Source organism: Amphibalanus amphitrite, unplaced genomic scaffold (assembly GCF_019059575.1).
Source record: "Amphibalanus amphitrite isolate SeventyFive unplaced genomic scaffold, NRLGWU_Aamphi_draft 000256F_arrow, whole genome shotgun sequence".
Classification (NCBI taxonomy): Eukaryota; Metazoa; Arthropoda; class Thecostraca; order Balanomorpha; family Balanidae; genus Amphibalanus; species Amphibalanus amphitrite.
Genome location: NW_024881751.1, coordinates 156,556 through 183,592, shown reverse-complemented (window position 1 = coordinate 183,592; position 27,037 = coordinate 156,556). Strand labels below are relative to the sequence as shown.

The 27,037-nt window shown below is 54.2% G+C and overlaps 1 protein-coding gene across 3 annotated transcripts in view; it reads right to left on the bottom strand.

Annotated features, from left to right (window-relative positions):
* Positions 1-27,037, bottom strand: part of LOC122386575 — a 232,675-nt gene that overhangs the window by 92,005 nt on the left and 113,633 nt on the right. The window lies entirely within an intron of this gene.

Genomic DNA, 27,037 nt, shown 5'->3' with positions numbered 1-27,037 from the left:
GCGCCATATGGCCCCCGGGCGAGACAGACTCACTTTTGTTCGCCGCCATCCAAACGCGCGGCAGGTGACGGCCAGCTGCGCGCGACTCGTGTACAGGATCGGCTCCTGATTACCTTATCTAGCCGTACAGAAATGAGCCGACCAGAGGAACCTGAACGAACGCGAACGATGTGGAAGTGAGGCACCACGCATGTCCAAATCAGGCGCCGTTTTATCTCATCTCATCCAAAGCGGGGCTTGTCCTAATCGACACATCATTCTATCCGGCCCAGACAGTAGCTAATCTATGACATCACGGGCGTCAGTAAAATCCACACCGTCACGTCCTACCGACGTCCGGGGGCGCGAGCCATTCACCGACGACCTGAGCTTTCATCGACCGGTGTCATCCGACCGACCTGTCACCCGCCTGTCATCAGACAGTCACGGCGCGAGTGTCACCTCGCGAGCCTCAAATACCGACCGTTCCGCCGGGGGCATCGTGACATCGACGTGACCTTTCTCCCCATCGGCGGGCATGACGCCAATAACCGAGACACGGGTCAGACGCTATCGACGCCGACAGAAGCACGCTATCGACGTATCGCGGGTGGCTGTCCAAACAGAGTATGCTGTCGATAAGAGCCCTATCGATGGACGCCAGGTATGGACCTTGTTCTCCCGGTCTTGCCCCGATAACCGCTATCGGCGATAGTGAACGTTTCACGTCGTGTCCGACTAATTAACAGAAATATTTCGGGCACATATGGAGCAGCGGCCTCGTATGTTTACGGAATAACATCAGCAGTACGCGCTCCCGATGCTAATGTCTCGAATAGTCAATCAGGGACGTGTCGGACGGAGAATTTACCCCACGGTTGAAGCTCCTCCACTCTGAACTCAAATCGAAAACATCATCCTCGAGTAGACCGCATGTCACGACGCAAGCATCAACCATCCGTGGACGGGCGCGGCATATGAAGACGACCTCAAAACAGTTCCATCATCACGCCGCCTCTGTGACCTTAGGTGACGCTGCAGCGTCGCTGTGAGTCCACACACCCCGCCCACACAGCATCACGAGCACGTCGCCGAGCCGATCACGAAACAGCCGTCCACGGGACTAATTCTTCCGGTCAGTGGTGAATGGTCAGTGCGGTGAGGTCACTACTGCCTCGGGGTGGCGGTTGTGTCCAGAGGAGCCTCCTCCATGGCTAATGTAATGACGAGGAGATAGTACGATAGGCGGACAGATACCGCCTCTCGCTCGCCACATTGGGGTCGTTATCAGCCCGCACAGATTACGACATCCTGGGGAGGGGATCGCAGCAGCGCCCGCTTCGGATCGTTCTGTTGGCCGCTGACAAACGCCCTAACGAGGCATCGACGCGTCCAATCTCTCAATGACACCGAAAAACCGAACTCCCCGTGTCGATCACAGCATGACGACGGCCCCGCCGGGTCTAATCCAACGCAAAACCGACCTAAAGCCGGTGACAAAACCGGAGCGTTTCACCCGGGCGAGAAGGCGCCATCCAGTGTCGATATTTTCCGAACTCTCTGCTCTGCTCTGGCGCACAGACCGCAGGAGGTAAACCCGAACGACGCCGGGAGAAACTCGGCTGGGACTGGGTGCGGTGACCGTGACAAGCCCCCATCACGACGACCACGGTCGACTCGGCATGCCGTCGGAATTTGATGGATAAGCCCCACGGCTGGTTGATCGTACCGCAAGAATACGGCATCACTCAACGCGTACGTCAGGAGATAGGCATTGTCGACGTGGCTCGATGTGCAGTAAAATTTTCTGCGCATCATGTGCTTGATGTCATGTAGGCACGTCGGAGTATGGTTGCGATAAAAGCCGGCAACGAATGACACATGCCATCTGTTATGTTCAGAGTCAGACTCGGTACTATAACAGCCAAAGACATTCTCAGTCCATCAAACAGCACAGCGTATGTCTTGATGTACAGTGTACAGTTAGCAGCGTCATATTGCATAGAATTCCGCGACGCTATCTTCACCATCGGCCCGGGATACCAAGTTGCTAGTTGTAATTGCTACCCATGACGCGGTAAGTTATGAATCACTCCAGCATTTTGATCTCTCTACCAGCATATGCATGGTCTAGCATCTAGCGTCTCTCCCCTCTACTCCTCCCTCCACGCCTCCGACCCTCTCCTGTGAGCGGCTACCCAGTACCGTTCTCCGCCCCAGCTCACACCAGTCGCGGAAGTGAAGCCAAGCGCGACCAAGTACCGACCATCGTCAGTTCCTCCACCTGTGAGAAAACCAGGAGTCAAGAGCCCCGCAGCCATGAGAAGGCCGCGTCTTTGATGGCGGCGCGCCGACCGCAGGAATCGCGGTGCTGGGTGGGACTGCGGCGTGACCGTAGCGGGGCCACATCCGGGCCGCGGCGGCACCTCGGCGGACCTGGGTGGGGTCGAGACATAATGGCATGTGCTGCATGCCGTCGTGAGTTTAAGCAGCGAAAACTGAGCTGCCAGGATGTGTATCGCCCCGATGTGATTTGAACAGACTCCTAAATTTTTAGGTTGACATAAGTTTGTATCATTTCATATCATCTCACGGTAGAAACTTCAAATACACGAACCTTGCAAACAGTCATATTTTCAAACGGTCTCAATTTCTCAGTCATCAAAATCCCGACACAGGTTCCGTGACCTCACGAATTGACAGCCTTCTACAGAGGTGGGTCGCTGACCTCTCGATATCTTTTTAATTCGCCGATGGCGGGTCTGTAGGCGGGCGTCTATTACGTCAAATTTCGCCGATAGCCTTCAATCAAAACGGTGCTGGTGGCGGCTATTTGGGGTCGAGCTGACCTCACCAGATCAGGTTACCAATCGACCTGGCGTGAGGCGGGGTAAGGTGAGAGATCCGGTGCCGAAGGTGAGAGTCCCAACTCCCAGTCAGGTCAAACAGAACTCACACCTACATACAACGGAGGGGCGGCGGCAGGTAGGCACGCCGTGTCCTATCGTTAGACACCCTCGTCCTGGCCAGCTATCTGATACGATAGCAGTCTGGGAGCATGAGTCAGGGCGGGCAGCCTTGTCCCGTGCACCAAAATCAAACCTACCAGGTGACATGATGAGTCATCGCCAGCACAGGCGTCACTGGTCACAACAAAGAACTTACTCGACCCAAAATATCACAACACGCCAGGCTGCAGACCTTGCACACGTCCCTTTCAGTTCGCTCCTCCTTGGGCGAGCGTCAACTTTCGTCACGCCAGAACCAGTTGTGCATTTTATCACACTCGGCTGTCATGACTCGGCCTAGACGCAGCGAGGCGAACCAGGGAACGCAGCAAGGCGAGCGGCCGACCAGGCCTTGACCAGCCGGTCGGCCCGGGCCGGGCCAGGATTTTCCGGCGTCGGCCGCACCTCATGACGTTCAAACAAGCGTACAGGTATGATGCAGCTGGTAGGTTGGACACATAGGCGCGGCAAGACCGGCCACAAAGCATTCACCGTTAGTTAGCCGACTCGACAGTGCTGAGAGTCATTCTGACTCACCACTATGCTGTCCTGAGTCGCCGACTCTCTCCAACTCACTTTGGTACTGTGGGTTGACTCCTTCTGGACCGCTCCTCTGGTCAAACCGGTCGAGTCAGGTCCGAGTCGCTGACTCGCCTAAATTCGCTCCAACTTGCACCAGCACGGGGTCTGACTCGTATCGTCGACTCTAGTCATGAAGAGTCGTGAACTTCGAACCAACATTCGTCATTCTCCATGTATCCTAGAGGCTGATCCATCCCACATCGGATGCAGGTCGCCTCGCGCTGTGACCTGGCATCCCGCATCGGATGCCAGGTCACACGCGCCCTCCAGCTGCTGTAATGACACGGTGTCTACCAGGAGCGGTGCGGGACCGTCCCACAATGACAGAGCACGGCTGGATGCGCCGTGTATAGCACGCATGTAACGCCACGCATGACAAGCTGCGTGAGCGATGCGTGACGCGGTCTTAACGCCATGCGTGACGACTGACCCCGGCGAGGTCACGAACGTAACGGTAGGGTCACGACAGGCTAAGTAGTTGGATATACTTCCGTGTGGTATGTTATCCTAAATACTACTCAGGATTCATGTGCGAGAAACGGATAATCATCTAACATTTGGCAGCTTCCTGCCTTCCAAACCGTAGAATAATTCTTTTAGCTCCTTTAGCTTGTCTCGTACCGGCTCGCCGAAACTGGTCGGCCCCAATCTTACCCAGTGGTCCGGGTTGATGACTAGACTGTACCACCTGGCAGTCGCCGGTCCTCCCAAAACACCAGCTGTCGGCCTGTCTTCCGCTCCACCCAGTCCCCGCCTTTTTCCCGCTCCGTCTCCGCCCTGTCTCCGCTTTGTCACAATTCCCTCTTCAGCTGTCCAAGAAACGCTTCAAACGTGTACCTGAACCTCGGGCGTAGTTAGCGATTGCAATTACTCTCCAGACGCACACGGGGCATCTCAAAACAAGATAATTCGGGCACAGCACCAGAGATGGGATAACGAACCACCCATCTGCTGCCGTCTTCGCCTCCACCGCCGCTGTCACCTCAGACTCGGGCAGTTTGAGGCCGTCGGCCCCGCCTCAGGCAGCCGGAACGGCCGGATGTGAGGACGTTACCGCCCAATGATGCCGCTTCCTCCCACGTCACTGAGTTCCTCTCCGCGTCAATGAGTTTCTCTCTCAGTCTGTCAAAGTCAGCAGCCCACCGGCGGTGGGCCAGCGGTCGGCGATTGCCGGTTGCGAACGCGTCGATGGGCGCACTGTGTGTATGGTATATTCCCCTTTTCCGGATCGTAGTTGGGGTGGACGGGATGAGAGGGAAGCGGACTGACCAGCGGCGTACTGCCGCGTGCCGCTGGAATTGACATACCCACTCCGACCATTGTACGCCCCGCTGGAAGGGGTTGCGAGGTGCACACAACTGTGGCAGGGGCGGGGGCGGGGGATGAAAGCCACTCTCCGGAGCCGGAAGTGCGCCTGACTGCGGGATGGCCAAACGACGCGCGGGAAGAGGAAAGCTGTGTGGCGTCACCGGCTGTCGTTAGATAATGGTAATTATCGAGAGACTGGCCGGGCGGAGCCGGCAGGGGAGGACGCTAACGAGAGGGGTGGGCACCAACGCCAGCCCGCCCAGAGAGGCGCCGAAACACGAGACACGCAACGGCAACAGATCCTATCTCTGACCATCCATCCTCGTACCTCGCACAGCGTAAGTACCTAACCCTGACGACACCGGTCAAACCCGAGCCGGAAGACAAAAAATCCAGGGCTCACGAGCCGGGTCACAAAAGCGAGCAGCACAATTCATTATCAAGCCGCGCTGCCATTGTTATCTCTAAGACAAAGAGCGGACGACCGTCATGAATTCCTTCCACTTCAGAGCCGCTATAAATTGGCTGCCCTGACGGGGTCACGACTCAAACCCGGGCGGAAGGCAGGAATCCAGTACACAGGAGCCGCCAGAGACACCGAAACACACAGAGGAGCTGGGCGGGGCCCTCGCCAGTCGCCGGAGGGGACAATTTGAGCCGGTGGCGAACTGTCGGCGACGGGAAGAGGCGGCCACTTCCCGTCATTAGCTGCTCCGCGGCGTCGCATTGGCACGTCAATCAAATACCGGACCACGTGACTGCCTCTGTGGATTGTGATAACCGGTTATCGGCTCCAATCAGCGGAGACGTCTCCTTCCATATCGTTTGTCAGATACCAGGAACGATGGCGGAGACATAAAGACAACAGTTTGCCAGCGAGCCAGCGGGCTCCGTGCCAGCCTTGACCGGTTCGACGGCAGTTCCACGTGAGTGGGAGGGGTGACAAATCGTGACAGTCCATGACAGGTGATAGATCGTGACAGCTGTCAGCTCATGGGCCAGCTGGGTCAGATACCGACAGCCCAGTCATTCACTCGCCCGGTGTGTTGTTGTTTGGTCGGTCATGCCAAATGTCGGCGACCCTGACCTAGGAAATCGGAGCGCAGCCCACGATTGCCGAACTAGACTGAGAGTCATGATCGAGACGAGCTAAGTGTCAAAGCGTTCCTGATCGGTTTAATGTCATTATCTTTCCCATGTCACCAGACAGCATACGTCCACTTCAATTCAGTTCAAAGTGAGCCCACGCCTGCACAAGAACCGGAAATCCTGTTTAACTCGACCGACCATTCCCCTTCCCCATTTATCAGCGCCGGACAGACATCCTCTCACCATGCGTGTCACCAATGGACATCGACCCTCCGACCACGGGACTTGTAAGCGATTTCAATCAGCTGCGATTGGATTAGCGAGCTGTCTGTAATTAACGCCCCGGCCTGTGGGGACTGGGGACCACCGTAGGACCAGCGAGGACCACTGGGGACCACTGGAGACCAGCGAGGGACCACCATCAGTGACGACAGACGATGATGGACTGGTCTGGTGGAGAGGGATCCACCGACACCCCCACACAATGACGCCCTGCAACGCCCGGGTATCATCCATCACGACTTAGGCAGCATGGGTTGGGGCTGGGACGATGAGCTGGGAGGAGGAAGCAAAGTGGGGGTAGCGTCGGCAAGGGCTTATAAGAGGCGACAGGACGGTGGTGGTAGTAGCTTGGTGCCCGTAAAGGTGTTGAGTTTACAACGACACATAACACAGCAATGTTCCGGTCACTATAAATAACAGTCAGGTGTAGAGATAATCACTGAAATTCGGCGTAGACGTAGTCACCCAACTGTGACCGCACGTCAGTCACGGACCGACTCACCACCGCCAACCACTCCACCCTAATTCCACCCTTCCCACCCATCCCGCATGCCTTCCCCAGCACAGGCCACTGGCACGATCGGAGCGGCAGGAATCCTACCGTACCACTGTAATAATTATATTGACACGTGTCCGGGGACAGCCACCAGACCACCCCATCCCGTCCGCGTGTCCAACATCGTGTCCCCGTCCCCGTGTCCGCCGCCCCTCCACGCGTGTCCGCCGGTCGTGTCCGCGTGTCCGTTGGTCGTGTCCGCGAGGCCAGATGGTCGCTGTCCGGCTCCCCGTGTTCCCTGTCACCTTCATTTACCGCGCGTCGACAGACACGCATGTATAATGTAGCGGTATCAGTGGACGGGGTGCGTTCGGTGCGCGGGTGTCGACGGGGTGCGTTCGGCGTGTCGACAGAGCGCAGTGGAGTACCGTGTCGTCACCAACCCTCCCGGTAAGGTGGGAAAGCGAGAACTGAGGTCGGGAATCGCATAATTGCAAAAATTCTGCAAACGCGGAACATGGATGGTGATTATCATAGCAAATCGCACTACAATCACTGCAAGCGCATGACAATAATAACGAAATGATGACGCATCATGCAATAACTCTTCGTGGGAAATGATCGTGCCATTGCAATGACACGCTCGCCAATGTTAACTGACAAAATGACTGATAAATTGCCCAATGAGATCACCCCAGGGCCCAGCGTCGCATCCGGATATGGTCTCACCCAAAAGCATCCCCGCTGTGAACACACACAGTCGCTAAATTCACAAGTCCATTAGGAGCAGTCGGAGAGAGTTAGCGCTCTCAAATGTCACGGACCACTCCAGTGTCGGGTGACGCCCGGGTGGTGGCACAAACAGGACGACGGAGGAGACACTGGAGAAGTTCAGAGGTTGACACGACCTGGTACAGGTGAAGCAGTAGAGTCCGAACTTCCGACGTGCAGGGAACGGGGTGGTAGGCTTGGGCTCAGAGCACGCAACTCGCAAGTGTCACGAGTGTCTTTCAAGTGGAGCAGGAAATGTGAAGTGGTGAGGAGAACAAGATCTGGTAAAAGTGAATAATGGGAAGGGACGGGAGCGAAGAGACAGGAGGGTCCAGGGTGGACGAAATGAGTCAGCAAGGACGGACGGACAGACGGACGGACGAGGCGAGGCGGGTCGGAGTGAGAAAGACGCCGCGGCCGTCCCAAAGCCCTAACGGGGCCACGGAGGATCGCCCTGATTACGGACCCCATTTATGACTGAATCGACCCGTATTTCGACAGCGGGGCTCGTCCCTGGGGAGCCCAGGGCCACTCCACCACGGCCAAAGTGGAGAAAATCAAAACATCGGCCTACGCAGTGATGTCGTAAGACGCACCACGCACTAGCATCAGAGGCCGGCCGGCGCGGGCGGTCGGCGGAAGGAGGATACAGGGTGCGGTGGCAGCTCGGCAATGTTATTGGAGTGTCTGGGCCGCCCGCCAGTTCCGTGGCAGACACATCAGAGAGCGGAATAAGCACACATCAGACACCGGCCGCTGCACTGGTAAAGCCATACGGGCGATTTTAGCGGTGCTCATTGATGATTAAAAACACGTTGTGGGGCGAGGGCACATAACCGTCGAAGCCCCGATACAAGTTCACTACTTCTTTCAACTTTCGCTGGTGGATATAAGATTTCGCCTGACATCTAAGTGCTGGGAAAAGTGGTGTGTAATCCCAGCCAAATGGGCTCTAAATCAAGAGTTCACCCCGCCCACACATTACCCAATTCGGGGTCTGGTCCAGTCAGACAGGGCCCAGCAGTGGTTCAGTCCATTGTTTCCGCCCATTTGGGGGTGGTAAGTGCGGCAGGCCACGTGGGACTCCCCTAAAGACCAACACAGGTGCCACTTACGCAGGGACGAGCGAGTAATCGGCCGTGAAAACAATACGCAGAGCGAGCAGTTAACATAGCGCGGCCACCGAACTTTGAGCCACAGCCGACCGGCAGGAGTAACAAATAAAGACATTTACACCCTTCGCGAGTTTCATGACAAAAGGCAGCTAGCTGGACCCCTCCAACAAACAACAAGCTTCGACAATCATCAAACATCGACACACACCCGTCCACCGGGGACTCTGAGCGTGACCCGAGGCCGTGAACAGCCGAACAGCCTCCGTCCCCACCTCAGCGATCGGGGCACGTCGCTCACACACGGCACCAGTGCACGGTAACGGTCTGAAACCGACAGCGGTGGTGGTGGGGAGCGGCACGGGCTATTGAAACGGTCACGCCCGCAGTCTGACCGACCGTTGACCGATAGGTGACCGACACCGGTTGCCGGCCCGGTCACGGCCCGTGGTGGTCTCCGGAGGTCAGCAGGGGTCACCAGGGCGGTCGCTGTTGACTGGATGATTTGAGATGCGGTCACTGTCGGGTGGCATTTCGGCTACGGTGGTCCCACCACACCTCGGGTCACCGTTGGTGGTTGGCAGTTCAGCCAACGGTATCCATGCCTAAGATACATGGCATGCTATTTTTAGAGCAGCGTAGAAATAACTATGATGTTAAAACTTGTCGCCATTTGTCTGGTTGAAATAGCAAAGATCCACCGAGTAACAGCCTCACTCGATCAATGGCCAGCCGGCTCGCCGGACTGCCAAGGATAAAAATAACCGAGATGGAAATAACCGCCTACTGTGTCTGTTCTTTACGAAGGTAATATCGCGCCTCAGCGACCTTTAGTCACCTTTTCACCGAATGTTTCAGACCTCGGTGAGTCGACAATGAAAGTCAAGTGCGAATGGTCTCTGATAACTCGCAAGACTTCATTCTCAGCGCGTGTTCGAATATATTCTGATGCTCGACAGCCGCTTTTATTCTGAGCACGTCTCGACTTCGGTCACGTCCAGTCTCCAGCACGTACCGGCTTCGAGCACGTCCGAGTTTGGACACGGACAGGTAGCTCGACGGTGCGCGGAGTCCTGCACAATGTCCCCGTCCTCTGCCTGTATCCCGTGTCGCGCTCCGTGCCGCCCTCCGTGACTCAGATTAGCCGGCCGATACCGTTCAACACCGGCGCACCAGCCGCTCCCATGTCCGTTCCCAGAACAATTCCAACCGTCACCGCCGACAATTCAGGTAATATGGACCCGGCGACAGCGGACACCTCCGGTAAATCGCCAGTCGGCTGGTCGCCGGCGTATTTTTACCTCGCGAGATAGCGAGGTCTAATCTAGCCGAGCCGGCGCGGCGGACGGCGAGTTACCTGCTTGCTTACCTCACCCTCCCCCCCCCCCCTGACACCCAGCCCACCACCTCGGCCACGGTGGGTTGAACCGGACAAGACGGTATGGAGGTGACGCACAGCCGGTCGGGCGACCGCTGCCAGCGCCAAGGTCACCGCGAACGGCTCACCTACCTGAGGTTATGCTCCAGCCGGCCGGATGGTCAACGTCGTGCACAGCGTTGCGTCGTGTCGGGTCGGGTCAGGTCGGGTTCGGTGGGTATACTGCGCGTGGGTTTGTGCCACACAGTAGCCACACACTGCACGGAGGGCGGGTCCGAGTGGGCTCCGGCCCCGGTTCGTCTCACTGCCGTCTCGCCATGCCTGTCATCTCCGCAGACTCGGCGGGATGCCAGCCGGCGGCGTCCGCAGCCACGCGAGTTCTCGCACTGGCCAGTCCGTCTCGCCACTGTACTGGCCGCCACAGCACGCTGTCACGCTCCGCCGCACCGCGGGCCACCTCACGGCCCAGCCGCGAGCACACCTGGCACCAAACTGCCCGCTCGCTGGCAGCGGCACCGCTCGGCCGGCCGTCCACCGCGGCCGGCGGAGGTAGTTCCCTCCCCCGCCGCCAGAGGCGCTGAGGCCAGCGTAATCAATGGTGCCGGGCGGCGTGCGATATACGAACAGAACACCGGAGCAGCTGCGAGGGAAGACAGGGTTCACAATCACCCCTCTCAGAGGTCCTCTCTGGGCCACACACTCTGGGCAGCTGGTGAGCAGATGTGACCTCAGAGGCGGCCAATAAAGAGTGACAACGGACCGACGGACGGAGGGACGGACGGACGGAGAGGCGGAGAGGGACCGACGGAGGGCCAGGAAGGGCAGCGACGACGGGCCAGGGAGCTGAACGACAAGGTTATCTGATCCTCGACCAACGCCGCTACTGACAGGCCATCGAATACCGCTGACACTGCCAAGCAGGCTCTCCAGAACACAGCCAAGCTGTGTCAGAGCCTTGGAGGAAGTAACGTTGCTGAGCGCCTCACATCAGCAGGCGTCAGCACAGCGCTGCCGCATCGGCGTCGCCACATCATCGTCAGCACATCAGCGGCGTCAGCATAGTCATGATGACGGTGGCATATTGCAGGGCTCGGAACACCTGAGCCAGCACTCTGCGACTGACGACATCCGGTGGACTGTACGTGACCGCGGTACCCGGTGGCCATGATACTCGGTGACTCGACCCTTGGTGGAACGATTCTGACGATTCACCTGGGAGAGCCCCGAGCTTTGTACGCAAGCAAAAATGTTTCTGCGCTATCAACTAGTCAACATGCATTCCCCAGGTGACCTGGCAGCTTGAACGTGAGCCTTGAGCGTGAATGCTGCACTGCATGAGTTACGACCGAAATGGAATTTCGGAATGAATAAATAATTCGACGAACACTTGTGCCGTAATCCAGACATGCATAATCCCCCACAACATAGTAAGACGCAAGATAATTAGCTTTGAAACAGGACAGCTCGGTACCACAAAGGCGATTTTATGGCGTGGTCAGGAATGAAACTAATATTATATTACACATACTGAGAAACGCCACACAGAGTTCCCGGTCAATGTAACTATATGAAGCTAGCACCCAATTCGATGCAGACAGTATACAATGAGTCATTCACTGAATTAAACAGCATCACGCTCCACCCATTGTTCCATCTTGCAGAGCTAACAGGTCGTCCAAATACCAATTTGTTCCAGTTGTCCTGCTGGAGGTTCTGCACAGCGTATCTGAGTCAGCCACGCCTGGCTAAACAGAACTCTAACCAAGACGCACGCAGCAGCAGAACAGCTTGACAAATTGTCATTCCGGCTGCAGCTCGAAGCTTAGCTTCATCTCCATCCAGTGAGCTATAGCTCTGCACTGGAGCTGCAACTTGCCGCCCTGCCCGGCCGCTCGTCAACGCCCTGAGCAGTTGATGAAGGACCTCCGGGCTGGGCATACGTAGCACGCACAGTGCACACATGTAAGTAACGAGCTGCAAGCGCACGGGTCAGTTAGCGGAAGTGAAGGAACGTGCGTGTGGACGATGATGAGAGGAGCGGTCAGGCGAACTGCAGCTCACGGGTTTGACCCCTGTGTGACCCCGACCTGACAAAGCCCTGACACAGGCCAGACATCGACCTGACACTGAGGCCAGTCCTGTGATACCCTGACACAGAGCTGACGACCAAGGGTCACCTTACATTGACCGAAACCGACCACACTGCCCCACAACATCCCCCACAACGGCCCACACGAGGCCACACTGACCCCACGCGAAGCCCCACAGGGACCGGACGTAGCCACACGAGTGGGTAGAACGGGACGAAAAGAGGTCAAACCACGTATGAGACGACATACGCCCCGGTACGGCACCCTACTCCGGTTAATTGACACAATTAGACGAAGTGACGCGAGGACAAAGACTGGTTTGAGCAGAGGTGGACGGCAGACACGGGAACAGATGGATGTTCCGCGACCTGTGACATCCGCACTGCGTTCCGGATGTGGTGATATACGGTGCACGCGTTTTGACCATAGTGCGGTCCACGAACGGGGCGGTACCGTTACCCACCACACCGGTAACGCTGGTAACTGAGCGGCGGTTAAAGGGAGGGGCGTGAACGGAAGGCTGATTCATAATCCAGCGGGCAAATTACCCCGGAGACACGGTGGCTGGACTGTGGCGAAAATGTCGTTAGAATACCGTTAAATACAAATCGGCAGCACGAATCAGTGACGGGCTATTTAAACTGCAAATTCAAACGACTTATAGTGATGAACAAACAGGGAACTATGAAGTAGTAACATAACACGGATTGGTTATATGCCAGGCTTAGGTGTTTAATTCCTAGATCACATTACAAATAAGGTGAGGTGACAAACTGAGACTTATTTCCTTTCAAGGACAAGGATACACTGACGTCAAAAGGCAAATGCTCAAAACAGAGATACCTATGGCATACAGGAAAGGAAATGGCAGACAAGGAAAGGCTGCGATAAGTACTTCGATTAAAAGCAGTCGTTTCGACATCATACAAACAGGTTTAGGAAGACTTTGAAGAATTCTTCAGACGGAACTGAATACGCAGGCGAGCCGGGAAGTGCTAAAAAATTGGAAACACCTCAGCTATCCAGCGTAATTAAATATCACACTGATTAAATCATAATGAAAGGAATTAGATCAGATAATGATAACAATCAGAAGCAAAGATACAGAAAGACAAGCCGATAATGATATGACCGATGCCACGCTTGTTATCGACGGCAGGCATCAGTGAAAGCCACTTATTGAACTCCAACGCCGCTACAACCTCACGATTCGTCAATCTCTTGAAAAGGGCCAATCGGGACAGCTAATAACTTATCACGTTACTACAATACAGTGAAATATCGCCTTAAAAAAATCAAAGACAAGGGGATTATACGGCAAGTTATTATCCGTCCAGCGGTGACAAGTTTAGTTGCAAAAAACCACTGCACTTTACAGTGACAAAACAGTCGTATATGAAGCCATATGACCTCACAACCCCGTCGATACTTTCCCCCTGTTGGCGTCAACCGATTTGAGTCAGTGCCCATCATAAATTACCGGAAGAGAGCAGCAATCCGAAAACCGGAAACCACAACTCTCCAAACATCTAGTTGACCCTGTGGGACGCACGAGCGGCTGAGAATAATTTCCGGAGTTCGAAGCCACTAATTTGTTCCACATGGAACAAAGGTAGCGCGGTCCATTGACAAAACTTTCCTGGCGTCTGTCTCCTCGTTAATAGAAGACCGCAGTTCCCACAAGGCATGAAGACGGCCATTCAGTGACAGACCGCGGAACGAGGCCGTGAGGAGCGGGCGCGCACGAGCGAGACGGTTCGGAGGGCTGCCACGAGAGGCTCGGAGAGACATTCAGGCTCTGAGAGGCACCCGATCTCCCCACCAATTTCGGAATTTTCCCAGCGGCTATCCAGTGGCAGTCTCCAGCACGTGGCGGGCCACGAGGCTAAAGAAAGCAACAGGGAAATACCAACCAGCACAACTGCGGCAAACCTCGCAGGCCAGCCCAGCCGAGCCTTCCACCGACAGCTCTGTCGAGCTCCTGACATACGGCTTCATCCGTCTCGGCTGACACTGCCCCTGGTTCGCTCACCAGCGGGGGAGCGTGTCCACGTCTGTCCGACAGCGGGGAGCCGCTTCCTGCGTCTGTCACAGAGACTGCCGACTGATGTTAGTCTGTCAGTCTGCCTGCCTCGCTCTCACGAGCAGATACCTCCCCAGCAGCAGAATAGTCGAGCCGATTACCGATACAGTCTTGCCAGAACTAGTGGAATAATATACAGGAAACAGTCCAGGAAACAGCGCTTTACAAGGTCGGCCAAGGCACCGGCAGGTACGGACTGTCGGGGACGGCGTACTAAGCCATGTTCCTCCGCTCATCGACGAATGGAATATTCATGGCCACGGGGCTCCAACGCAGCGCGGACCACGCGCACATACATGACCTCTGGAAGTTGGAGAAGGCAAAAACCGTCGGCTCGCGGCCAGGAGAAACAACGAGACGGCGCGGCGGCTGGGAGTTTCAACTGCTGACTCGGCACGGTCCGAAACAAGCGTTACGGTCTCCAGTGACCTCCATCCACCGTTGGCGTTGGGCGTGACACGGTCACGACGTGTTTGTGCGTCACGGGTCAGTGCGCATGCGCACGAGACAACGGTCCACACGGAGGCAATGGTCGTGAAATAAGGTGATGAACGTCGAATGAGAGGTTTACAGGCCTGTGTACGGCGTGTAGTGAGACGATGGTAGGCAGGCATGTTTACAGATGGGCAGTAAGTGTGATGACGGTACTTCAACAAAACCAGGCCGAGAACCTGTGATGGTGCGTGACCTTCATTCATTTTATATTTACTTTGGTGCCATACAAACGGGCCAACAAAACAAGACAGGACAAGATTGGATACGCAGCCCTAAAAGCAACTCCGGGACATTGCGCGACGTCCCACACCCACGAACTAATCACAGCAGCAAACAGCGGGCACAAACCTGCGTTAACAAAAACTACTGGAACGGGCCAGAACAAAGACGTTGCAGCAAAACAATCACGCACTGCCACGAAGGAGGTTGCCAGACCCGGTGGTTAGATACCAATCAGACACTAATTTCCTGGCATTGTGCAACACACACACAGGCGGCTGCCTTCAGCGATTTGGAAACATGGCCGCCGGTTTCGTGATGGCCTGGATGTTTAAATAAGTCAGCCTTCGGTACACTGCGCGCACGAGGAGTTCATGACCTCACCGAAGGAGGTTTGCGTTCCTGGGACCCAGCGTTGCGCTACCTATTTCCATTCAGCAGTTCACGATCTTCACCTACCACACCCGTTCCGAAACCACCACGAAACGAGGTTCGGTCGCTCGCTTCGTTACCGCTGCGGCCGGTGTGTTCATTTGACCTCACCTGACCTGCCACTGAGGTCTGTCTACCTGACCTCATCTGACCTGACCGCTCCGTTCGCCCAGTCTCCGTCCCGCACAGTCCGACAGCAATGGACACCACATGGGGATCATTCGCCCGACGAGAGACGCCATGGGGGCCGGGCCAGCCCTGCCCTGCCCCGCCGCAGCGGCCACAACTATCGATCATCTGCATTGCATTAATTAGCTCCCCTCGGGGACGCCGCGGGGGCTGAAACAAACGACAGCCAACTTTGACCGCACGCGCCCGGCTCATGGACAGCCGGGGCAGTGAACCCTTCAGCGGACGGCGTCGGCCACTCCGGCGAATAATAAAGCACTCAACATCAGTAGTTGATGGCACGGAGGAAACATATGGATCTCGGTAATGGCACATCAGCGTGAATTATACAGCACTCCTAGACAATTTGCCCTTCCTGAGCAATGTGAAATGTTTGTCAGTCACACGACAGACACTCGAATATTTAATATCATGAGCGTATGGCCCTGACAAACAGACGCCGACCAGAGAAACCAACCGTAACAACAAAATGGCACGCACGTGCAAGCATAAAACAACACAAAAACCGCGCTCGGTAAAAACGTGCATCCTATTTGGTCACGAACCCCCGCACGGTCATTGGCCTCGTACTTTAGACCGTCTAAAATCCACACACTCCATGAAATGACAAACAGCGCTGAGTGGGCCATAAAATAACGAGTCACCTCGGTAAAATACACCCTACGTCCGTTTGTACGGACAGCGGACATGTGGTTAAACCGGGCTCCGCCGACCACGCCTGTATGACATCATGCTGCGGTGTCACACAGGGGGAGGGGGCGTGACAGAGTGAAAGGGCGTGGCTGAGCTGATTACAGGCATGGGAGGGTCAGGGGCGCAGCGTCAGGGGCATTGTCCGAACTTACCTTAATGCTTCAGGACAGAAAGAGGGGTAGAGGAAGGCAGCAGACCATAACGTAGGCCAACGCACGGAGTCAAGATAGGGGAGCAATACGAATGCCTTAGGAAGAATTGCTGACAAATGAAGAATCGCATATCATCCCGTGCCCCAATCATAACTGGCGTGTGTGCGAACAGGGTAAGTCGCCACACTACCGCGCCATCAGCAATCATCACTCCGAGTCCAGCCCCTGGGGTACGTCTGTTCAGCCCCTGTGGGGTTCGTCTACTGTTAACGCCAGAACTCTTGAGACCCTAATTTTTCGCGATTATTTTTAAATGCATGGTCGAATTTCAACCAAGCTCAGGACATGGCCGTTTCAAGACCTGCCGAAACTTTTACAATTTAGATATTTTGTCGCCATTTCAATATTTCAGGCACTTCTCATTGACTCGTAATGTTAAATTTCGAGCAGGATTTTCACCCGCCGTGTAGAGGCTATCACCAGTCAGTCTGCGATACGTTTTGACGTCACAGCTAAGCCCCGCCTCTGTGGTCTTGGCCTGCGGCGGTTTCGGGCCGGCGCGCGGTCACTCGCGCTGTGGCGGGGAGCGGGGACGGTCGAGCGGTGCCGAAAGCCGGCGGAGTTGTGCGTAACGTCTTGTCTGACGGTGCCCAAAGAGCGACATGATGACTGAGGAGCCATAAATGCTCAATTCGCATTGCTTCTACAATGCTGATATGTTCGCTGATATTTGTTTTATTTTTTATAAGCTGCAACTGACGGACAGATGGCATATAACTGACATAAGGTTAGGAAATATTCACCTGCCTATGGCGCTGCAGATAATGCGATAATGGGATGTCGGATGTCATCAAGCAGCTCCTGATTTGTACATCGCTATGCACCCATCGACCAGCGCAATAATTAGCTAATTGCCTTCGCTTCACATCATAAGGCTCGCTCGTATTTCACCAAACAGATATCCTACATCGAAAATCGTATGTTAGGAATCGTTAACGTTTTTTCGAAGCATGTGTGAGTAGTAGATTAAGGAGTAATGGTCCTCTTGGTCCCATATACCTACAAGAGTCAACAAGAGCCTTACATTTACCTACTTGACGGTCTGCTGCAATTGATTCATAGCACGTGAAACGTCAGCGAAATTCATAGTCCTTTACAGATGGCAGGTGTGTCGTTTGTACAGAGGTCGCTGATGGACACAGGTCAATGCCGCAGTCGTGGGCGGAGCCTAATGTCATATGACGTATGAAAGCCTCTATCCAGGATGGAAAAACAGTTAACATTACGAGTCAATGACAAGTGCCACAAATATTTAAGTGACAACAAAGTGTATTTGAAGAAAAAGTTTCGGCTGGTCTTGAAACAGCTATTTCCTAAATATGGTTGAAATCATTCCACGCATTTTAAAATAATCGCGAAAAATTAGGGTCTCAAGGCGTCTGGCGTTAACAGTAAGTACCCTCAGTAACAGTCCGTGAAGTGCAGTAATGATAGGTCAGCCGGCGATAGCGGGCTCTGCGCTATTCTACCACCCTATCTACCTCCCTGCAAATCACTCCAAAACACATCCGGACACAGGACGACCGATTTAAATCGACCCCGTCCAAAACAGCCGACAGTTTCACGCTTAATTTCCTATCTTTACAGCTCGCTCAGATACGTGAGTTAAGCTCGGCGGTTGGTTTGAACAGGAAGCACGCCGGGAAAACGGTGACAGTTGCTGGGGGCTGCGCCTCGCACACGTCAGCAGATTTTGAAACCGGCTCAACGGTCGTCCGAATCGACAGGCTCGGACAGGACAGGCAGGCTAGCGCAGCGGGGGCCGACTACCGCGGTAACATACGAGAAAATAAGCAAAGAGATGATACCCGGTATGGTGCCAAAGATATATTTCCGACATGTGGTTACGACGGAAACACAGCGGAAGAATCAGAGTCTAACCGACACACGTCATGATCAGCGAGGTGTTAAGCAGCAGGTTCAAAACAGGATATACTGCGGAACACGACGAAAGGAAAAGTTTCATCTTAATCCGACCTGCACACACCTTTTACGAGAAGTTGTCGGTTGAGGCGTGACAATCAGATGTCCTTCACCATAAGCCAGCCGAGGTATGACAACCGACATTTGTACAGCTGCAGCGGAACAGCAGAACTTATGGCAATACAAGAGGAAACGTTAGCTTTGCAGCAAGCTCTGCACAATATCCAACAGAGGTATTATTTCGAAGTCCAAAAATGAGCCAGTTTATGTCATGTAAACGACCTTTGAAGCTCTATCACACCTTCACCATGAGTTCTTGAACCGTTCCACCAATATCATAATGGACTACCAGCAGTGCAGCGGTAGAAATGGCCCAACAGCCCATGACAATAACGGGCTGCAGAATTCGGCTCACTTCGCAACTGGTGCAAACTGTACCGACCCACACAAAGACCTCTCTATTGACTCACCACCGCACTCCTTTCGGCTAATGCATCGTGACTCGGTGGTTACACTACAACCCCCGCACGTGAACACACGCAAACTATCCCCGAGCCACAACCAGGAACTGAAAGTGCAAACCTTCACCGGCGCAGTCACCCTCCCCCTCTCGCCCGCCACAGAGACCCACAGATGCTCTCGTCACCCACCGAAGCATGACCTGCAGTGTTGCACCAGTGCAGGTGCCACCGCAGAGCCCACAGAGGCGCGGCATAGGAGTTCAAACAGCCATGTGTGCGACCGGAGCGCTGGCATGGCTGGGTATAGGGAGGGAGGGGAGGGAGGCGAGGGACGGGGGCAGGGATTCGGACAGCGGGGTGCCCGGGCCGTGAATGCCCGCGTGGCTGTGACAAACGATCTCAGGGTGACGGGAACTATCAGAGCACCAGCGGTCACCGTATGGCGATATAGCCCCAGGCAGCGCTGGGGGCAACTCACTGCGGGAGATGGGAATGAAGGCCACCGCGCTGCGGCGCATGGCAGGAGCTACGAGTAGGAATACCTCGATAGGTGGTCTCGACAGAATATTCGGTACCTCAGGTAACTGAGTCTGAGAACCGAGAGTTGTCAATATGCAGACTCATCTCATGACGCGACGTTAAAATGTCGGAATGGGAGCCGTTCGTTAAGTATCATCGAAACACCAAAGAATACACTTATCCATTTAACACGTCAAGCACAATTGGGTACCCGATGGCCCTTATCACAGACAGGGTGCGAAGGTCAAGAATGTTCTCGAATGTTTTCACACCAGGCATGCCGCTGGACCCATTCACGTTCCTTCGAACAATAAACCGTAGCCTTGAGCTAGCCGACCACACACCACACAAACGCTTTTTAGGCAGGTGTTCGCACACTACCGCCATACCACCACCTGTACAAACTCATGAAAACCATCCAAACAAAACACCTACAATCACCAAAACCTGACTCGATAAAACGCTCGATAGCTGCTGACGCACGGCTCATGACGTCATCTACCTATCGCAGTTGTGTCCCGCGTGATGACTTGCTGAGAGGCGCCGCCACAAGACGGATCTGAAGATGAGGTCCTCAGAGATTTCAGCGACGCACAAGAGACTAACAGCACGCCAAGAAAGACATCAACGTCTCACACGAGCACACCTGCGCTCTTCAGGAGATAAAACCGGCCACACGTGTGTTGTAGGGAACCGGATACTCACTCTGCTTCTTACCATCTTTATAGCATCGTCGGATGTGGTCAGTCTTATCAAAGGGCGATCTTACAAAAGCGTGAAATCTACGGTGTTCCAGCAACAATGCGACAGTTTTTAGCAGACCACATCGTCTAAGAGATCGTAATCCAATGAGAACATCTACAAAAGTATTCGTCTTTGCACTCAGTGCATGCACGACAATAGCAACATTGTTTTAGCGAAATCCAGTGCGCTATGCGAATGACCCACACGGACAAAACGATAAAAAGCTGGGTCAATGATAGGAATTCAGAGAGAGTTTCGGTACGGTACAGCTTTCCTGGCCAAGGAACAAAGGCTACGACCGCCTCAGCATGACGTCACCGCCGCCAAACTACCGGATTACCGCCTGGGTGACCTCACCTCATGACGTCACCCAAAAATAACGCCTCCACGATTCGGTCAGCTACGACAATGCACGAATGCAAGAATGTAATATACGGCCTGCCAAAACAGCAGTGCAGTCAGAAACCTGTGATGCAGTCCCGGACGTCTCCTTCGATACTAATTTATGTGATTATTTAAAAGCTGCAAGTCCTGTCAACAATTGACAGCAAATTTCACCTAGCTTCTCATCCGAAAAATTTCAGGCTTACCTCCTGATAAAGCCGGTCCCGTTTCTTCTTTATTATCGAGCCCATCCTTCCACCTGAACTTGTTCCCACCTTACCCCATCTATCGCACCCGTTCCCACCCTACCCCACCCGCCCCGCCCGCCCTGTCCCACCTGCTATCCATAACTGAGCACACGCCCACCACCCTTCGCCGAGCCCTCCCGTTCAATCACCGACCTATCGTCATTACTGCGACATCATTAACCTCCTGCCGTCAGGCCTGACCGCTGATGACGCCTCCGCCATCGCTGCCGCGGCGCTGACGCCAACATCAGTCGATTCAGCAGCCCCCTCCACCATCGGTGGCGACACCCCTGTCGAAATCGACGCGCCCGCCCCTCCGCGGTGCCGGAAAGGCAGCGCTGATGGTGTGTGCGATTTCAATTAGTCGGGGCTGTTGGTCAGCTAGTCGGGCGTCTGTCCGGTGACGCGCGGCAAATGTTCGAACGCACCCCTCCAGGGGGGTCGGGACTTCGGGAGGGGGAAAAGTATTGTGTCCCTTCCCTGCCGTGGACCTCTAAGCGTCCCCCCCCCCCCCCCGGTAGAAGCGACATACAGTGGCTGCATTGATGGTCTGTTTGGGGCGGGAACGAAGAAGTGGAAGGAGTGGAAGGGTTCAGCAAAATCACAGCAACTGTCGCTGTGAGGTAATCAAATGGTGCCGAGGCTGTCTGCATGAAGGAAAGCTGGTCTCAAGCGCAGCTAATAAGAGACAACTGACAGCTAGTGACAGTTGATGACAGGCGACAACCGAAAATAAGACTGAAGACGACAGAACATGTCGGAAGCACGGCGACAGGCCGGACGGACCGGCGCACATTGGAGAAATTGGCCGGCTGTGTTTGCTGTTACCCGCTCTGCCGGCTGTACTATAAGCAGCTCTGACGACCCGCACTGACCGGGTCCGGTCAGTTTACACGCTCGAGTGTTCGAGAAATACGCCCACTACCGGAGCGGTGGACTGCAGAGGTGAAACTAGACACCCCCGCACCCGGCACGGTGGGTTGGTCGGAGGATTACACAGAAGCCAGCGCAGCGTGCGACTTACCTGATACGTCAGCACAGAACAGCCATTCGCAACAGCCCGGGACTCACCTGGAAAACGGGGACAGTTTTTATCAGTTGTGCAAGTGTGGTATTCGACATCGACAGAGCAATACATCACACAGGGATGTGGAACAAACCACAAGGACACGGTCGAAACGGCCGCTGAAGGAATGAACCACCGAGAAAGTGGCGGCTGTAGAACTGAGCGCACTGCCTGGTGCAGTGGAGCATGTCTGAAGCTATAACTGACAGTCACGGTGAAAATACGACTCTAATGTGCACTGCACCGGTTATACATCTCCCCCAAAACTATTCCAGGTTTTCAGCTTAGCCGGCGAAACCCGCTCGACAAGATAATAACGGCGACACACCACAGCCGAGCACTGCTGTAGCGATGAGAGCGTCACACGGCGTGACGTGCGGCAGTGACATCAGCGTGACGGTGGAACGTGCCCCGTGCACATCAGGCGTCCGTGAAACGCGCCCATAATATACCACGTGACGCGGTAGAGGGCACCGACCGTCGCGGGAGCCAGGGCTGAAAGTTTGGTGATGTGAAATGTGAGGGAGTCGGCTTCAAAATCACGGCATGACTGGGGGACGTTTGGAGACGTGGCAGAGCTCGACAAAGTTTAGACGTCGAGAAGATGTGTGGGCCTTTCTAGTCATGAAGAGGTAAAAAAAAAATAGTTTAAGTACCTCAAAATCATGCGATGCTGAACCTGTAAAATTATATAGTGAGGAATTTTGATGTTCAACTTCCTCAGCTTTGCATTGCTCTTCATAAAGTGTTTGCAACTCTGCAATTGAGTTTCAGTAAGCCTGACTGACGGCAGCGAGGTAGCTTCACGCAAACCTGCACCAGCTTGTTTGTGAGATTCAAAAGATAACCTTCGACACCAGATTAATTGGTGCTAGCTCAAGTTCTCCAGAGCTCCACGGTCCACATAACATAGTTATCGGACTTTAGATCAGTCAAGGCCGACCCAGTATTGTTACAGGAGGTAAGCCGATAGTCCAAGAAAGGTTGGCTTTGTGCTTGTCGGCCACAAGAACATCCGAAAACCCCGGACGACCCGTGGAGGCAGGCTCGTTAAACCGTGTGGGGATTAGTGAATAATCCAAGCATGTTTTCAAGCAACGATGAAAACATGCACCTTCGCCGGGAATTGGCAGAGACAGCTCTATTCTCTGTAGAAAACAAGAAAATTAGGAAACATTGCAAGCAGCTGACGCATAACTAACTATTCAATCTACGAGCACAAGGAACAATAGGGCTGCAATCTGCATGCGATGACCATGACATTTGAAGCAAGAAAGAGCTCAACACTACCGAAGTCCAGGAGCATAATTGGAAAGAAAAGACAAAAGGATAACTTCGCCACACAACTCAGCACGACGCTGTCTGCACTTTACCTAAATGCCAGAAATAGCAGCTCAAATTCTCCCAAATGTCCTAACAGATGCACAATATTCCATCAAACTATTTGTCTGTCTAATCACCCTAGTATCGCGTGTTTGTTTCAATTTACCCAAACCAATACCTTCACAAATTGCAAAGTTTGCCCGGCTGGATTAGTTTGGGCTCAATTACCACCTGCCAGGCAACTCGAAACACAACACCGCCGAATGCGCAAGTCCCGACACGTGGCACCGGTCACCGGCACCCACGCTGTAATTTTATACCGTGCGTCACAATCACACACAATGCGCCAAGTTCGGAGCCGGGGCGATGGAGCGTCCGCCGGGGCCACGGGCCATGCCTCTACGGTCCCAAGCCGCAATGATAAATTCATGAAACACCGTGGTCCGCTTTTTGCGGGGGTGCGGATCATATTTGATTAATTTGGGTTGGTCGGGGGCGTTTTTCGAGCACTGTGTCATCGAGTACGAGCGGCAGTGACATGGCGGCGTGGCCTGTCGGCCGCCGTCCCTGCCCGCCTCGCATGGAAATTTAATGCGAAAATTACAGAGCGGGCTCAGCCACACGACAGCCATGTGATTTATACAAACAAACAGTCCGTGGGCACGCTGCTATTACGGGAGGCGGCCGGGCGGTGCGTCCGACCCCCATCGGTGCATCCACCGCTTCCAGCATGCAGCGTGCATCGCGGGACGCGCGCCCCCCTCTCCCCTCGTGGCCCCGCCCCTGACTCACGGCGTCCGACCTCTGTCCCCATCCCCCCCCCCCCCCAGCGGCGTGAAACGCAGCCCACCACCGGCCACAAAACAGCTATGATTGTCCCGCATCGTGCACGATACCTACATGCAACACGGAAGGGAGAGCAGGAAGTCATTATTCCACGAGGTATTTAAGCGTGACCAGGCCGTCCGTTGCATTAGTTTTACGGCTGAACATCCTGTTCCAGTGCCGTTTTTAAACTCATTGAACAGCTCCAAGCTCCCAAGTAATTGGATTATCTCTAATTAGGCGTGACGCCACAATACGTCACAATCAGCGCAATCTAGCCGTATTCCTTATCATGATTTAGATTTGTCGCGGTGATTAGAACGTGCCCTCTTCAGTGCCGACGCCCCTAGCACGGAGCGCGTCGGTAACGGGCCAGTGGCGTGACGCCCACCGTCACACCGTGACGCCTGCTGGTCACGCCGTGACGCTCTCGGCGCTAATTTTGCTCGCGGCGCCACCCGAGCGGTGTTTTCGGGATATTTTCGCCGATGTTGTTTTGTCCAGCCCGCTTGACAAGGCCGCGGGAAGCGACGTAACCTTGGCTGTCAGGCTGAGCTCTTCTAAATCTGGAGCGAAGTGGAACCAGTGACGGTTCACAAAGCCACCCCACGGACGATGGTGAGTATGATTGACATCTGAGGGCATGAGCCTGGTTTATCGGAGCATCAAAACCCGTCCAATTTTAAGTGCATAGACAGAGCGGAAAATAACAGATGCCATCGGGCATCGAGGATCTCATGGGCCAAAGAGTGCCCTACAGCGCAACCATACTTTCTCTCAAGGATCGCAATGTGTGCGCTGCTATCGTAGTATCCCTCCACGCGCGTGATTGTTTCCCGACGATTAGGAGTTACGTAAGTGAATCAAAGGATTGTTCTGACGACCACAATACGACTCCTCGGGTCATTGACGGCCACTTTCTAAAATCACGAGAAAGCTCATAACAAGACAGCTCCCCGTGTCAATTATGCTCTATTCTTAGTGACTTCTGTCTACTCCATTTCAGTGCGTCATTACAAGCTACTTAGTACGAGGAAGTAACACCGAGACATTACCAGTCGTTACTCAAACCCGTCTCAGCCGGACGAGTCGGGCACTTGGTGGGGATCAGAACTGTCAAACTGATTAAATCTTGAGACGAGCAAATAGCACGCAAAAACTGGGATAGCGAAGAAAGAGAGCGGAAAATGAAAAAGAGGGAGTGAGGAGGGAGAGAGGGCAGAGAGAAGAGAGAGGGGAGGAGTGAGAGAAAAGAGAGAGAGGGGAGGAGAGAGAGAGCGAGAGAGGGAGGGAGGGAGAGAGGGGATAGAGGCGGAGATATATCCATCCAGATCCATGACGCATAAAGCTCCAGTTTGTTCAATGCTTCTTGGCTTCTCATTGCCCCATATTATATCAGCCAAGCCAACACAGCACACCAGCATGATGTAGCTCAGGCGACCTGGTGACCCCCCCCCCCCCAACCCACCCCACCCCACATCACCCGGGTGGTCGCTCCCCACCGACCGCCAACCAGACCCAGTGACAACCATAACAACCCCAGCTCGGCCACTACCGGGGCACTGACAGACGGCGAAAGTGACCTGACGCCGGCAGGTTAGCGCCGACACGCTACTCAGCACTGATAGAGGCGGGACGCGGCGGGTATTAGGGTACTCAGGAGAGGTATGGGAGGTATGATGAGCCTGATTAGCTGTGTGCGCAGGTGGGGGTTAGGCAAACATGGAACTGGGGCGGCTCTCCAGCTGGGTGAGATGTTGGTTTAGGTGGTGAATTTTGAGGAGGCCATGGGAGAAGAAGGATCAGCGGTGAAAGATGAAAAAGTGAAACTGGGAAAAGTGTAATACGAAAGATCCGGAATGCAGAGGGTTTATGTCATTCCTGAAGAGTCCCGTAACAATTACAATAAAAATGAGCAAGCAGCAAAGGAGGAACTCTCGTGTCATCTCATCGTGAAATATCCCAAGTAATAACTTGCGAGCAGCCCGAATCAAATTCAACAAAAGACTATCCATCTGCATAGCTGGCTAGCACATGCTGCAACAAGGTACCCGTTACAACCAAGTGGCAGCTCGATACTGACCAGCGACTACCAACGACGACCAGTAGCCGTTATAAACCACCCAACATCAGCCCCGAGTTTGTTATTCGTGTTTGGGTCCGATCAAAACACACAGCCCTCTGGCCGGACATGTTCGAAGTTCGAACCACCGCCCGCCGTGGGCTCCGTTGTTTTGCCGTAGAATTACAAACGTCCATCACGAATCCCATTATGATGCATATTTGATGGCATCGCGCGGTGGTTCGCGCTACGTGGCTGCTTTCAGCCGACAACAGAACGCGGAAGTAGAAAAAGCGTACCGCCATACCGGCGCGTAATAGCCCGGGTGGGTGAAACAAAAAGCGTGTATTAGTTTGTAATCGATGTTTTATGGTAGAGGGAGCCCAAAGACGGTGTTCTACGGTCGATTCCGATTCGCTTTGAGGAGTTTTGTAGTGGGTTCGGTATAATCAAAGCAACGATTACTGTGGAATCAAATGATTGGGTGCGTACAGTGGATTTCACCCCGCACCATTTCCTTCCATGTAGCGGTTTTTACCGGAATTATATGAATAACTTAGGTAGTTACTAATAAAACGCACACACACAGATAAAAAAGTGATGGTGAAAAAAACAACAAGTGAGAGTGATGGTCGTCGGTACAAGCGAAACGTATCATCGAACGTTGGCCCCTCTCTACCTACTTCTTTCTAAGTAGTATCGCATTCATCACGATCGATTACATCTTAGCCACATTTTGTTGTGAGATACTCGAACGCAAATTAGGAGACTTGCAAAGCAATCACGACCCAACTAATAAAAGGCTAGCGAGTGAGCCCGTTGGACCACGCCATTATCAATACACCTACCACCTGGTGATCAAAGACCTAGGCTCCAGTTCAGGGTAGCCTCTGATACCGAGAGGTGTCGCTAGCAGCCAGCATGGACCCTACACAATGCACCGACTAGTGGCGCCACCATCGCGGTCGTACACCACCTCGGCTCCAGGGGCACTGTCAAAGATAACCGCACTGCACAACAGACAGCTAACTCAACACACTATCCAAACCTGAAAGGTAAGTTCC